The sequence below is a fragment of the Balaenoptera acutorostrata genome, chromosome X (assembly GCF_949987535.1).
Source record: "Balaenoptera acutorostrata chromosome X, mBalAcu1.1, whole genome shotgun sequence".
In the NCBI taxonomy this organism is placed as follows: Eukaryota; Metazoa; Chordata; class Mammalia; order Artiodactyla; family Balaenopteridae; genus Balaenoptera; species Balaenoptera acutorostrata.
The window spans coordinates 29840749-29842591 of record NC_080085.1 but is presented as its reverse complement, the minus strand read 5'-3'; the positions used below and the strand labels follow the sequence as shown (position 1 = coordinate 29842591).

The window sequence follows — 1843 nt, the reverse complement described above, 5'->3', positions numbered from 1 at the left end:
GAAATTTTCATGTTTTGGAGTACTTTTGTTTTAGATTTTTCTTTCTTCTATTGTTTTGAATCTCTTAGTTGTGTGAGTATAGCCATTAACTATCCTTCATCAGTTATAAGTGTTAAAACCCAAGGCTTTGACTTCATAAGGCCTAAATCAGAATAGAGAATGAAGAAAGCAAATGCCAAGATCTTAAAAACATCAAATGATAAAGGAGCCAGTGCCAATTTAGAAAAGCGCTCTTATCCTTACCTTAGAGTTCTACTTTGGTAAATGTTAATATTTAACCAGTTAGCAACACTAACACCACTATTTCAACAGTTAACCTTTCGTGTATAGTAAACGTTGCAAGATGAACTTCATATTTGATAAAGCAGATTGGTTAAAAAAAAAGTTTACAAGAAAGTACATCTCCATTTCAATACTAATTTAACTCAGGGAAAATGAATATAACCTCTTGCAATTGCTGTTGATATATAGTGGTGGAAAGTAATTTCATGACTTCTGTTCATGCCAATGAGGTAAGCAATTAGGACAAAGAGGGCATTTCCTGAAAGGGCACCCCCAATGGCAACAGAGCTCAGCATGGTATTTCCATTTCAGTAACGTTTTTCAACAGATCCAAACTTGTTACCTTCAAACTTGAAAGCCTGGACCCATCCAAACTTTGAAAATGTTGACGGAAGGTGCATTTGTGCCTTGAACATTTTCCTCAGGGTTGCGCTTAGGGAAATTGCCAGTGGTGGCTAGAAGACTCTCAGTGCGCCATTGGAAGCTTTAAAAGTGGAATTTCTGATGCCATATGGAGTTGGATTTAACTGGATTCCTTGTAGGAAAAACAGGCTAGAAGTTGCATCTATTCCAACACTGCAGACAAGAGGAGTCACAGTTTCGCTGAGGAGTTCCAGTGTCACTAAATGAGAATTATAGCTCAGTGGCTTTATTTGGATTGATATTAAATGCCCTTGTCACAACTGCCTTATAGCTTTTCTCATAGGTGATAATCATTCGTCAGCCCATGCTATAAGCAGACCAGTTCCATTTGTGTGATACATAGTGTACTTCTAAGCAGGTGGACTTTCTGGGGAACTGGTAGGCTTGGGCCTTGGGGCTGTTACTGGGAAAGTCTCTGCTTACAGAGTATTTCTTCCTTGTTGAAGTTATTTGAAAGGTATTCCTGGATAGTTCCTTCACAGAGTTTAATAGTTACATTATTTGTGTGTATCTGGTTGCCTCTGACATGCCTCTATTTTTCATCTATGTCTGCCTTGATGTCAAGTATAGATTCCACAATCTTGATTCCTTTTGCCCTTGCATTGGGAGAAATAGTTGTGTCTGACAAGTTATAACCAAAACTGAACAGTTGGACACTGTAAGGTGTTGCATTCCTTATGGAATCGAAGGTCAGTGTATATCCTTCAAAAGCAGTCACTGTACTCGTGTCAGAAGCTTTCTCTTAACCACAGCGGCTACTATTCAGTACTTCTGCATTAGGTGGTAGATTAAAGGTCACATTTTTGTCATCAATTTTGTGTAATATTTCCTCGAGAAAGCAGCTTGAGAAGTTGTCCATTGTGCAAGATGCTCAGTAACCACTTTTCATCTTAAACGCTGCAGATGTACTGTGCCTCAGTCATGAAAGCAGCAGCATGAGCAGTTACCCCCTCCAAATACCACCCAGGGCTGCCAGGGGCAGGAAGGGTTGGAACAGGAGGCCCAGGTGGGTTTCCACTGCACCTCCACCATCTGCCAGGATCTCTCGTGTATCCGCCTACATTTGGAAGTTAGGAAATAGGCAAAAAGACCACTAATCCAGGGGTTAGGATATGGCAAGAAAGAAACATGTCAGCAA

General features: G+C 40.2%; 1 pseudogene; it reads right to left on the bottom strand.

The window, feature by feature from the left end:
• Positions 1–425: 425 nt before the first annotated feature.
• LOC114236859 (lysosome-associated membrane glycoprotein 1-like) lies at positions 426–1046 on the bottom strand (annotated as a pseudogene).
• Positions 1047–1843: the final 797 nt, after the last annotated feature.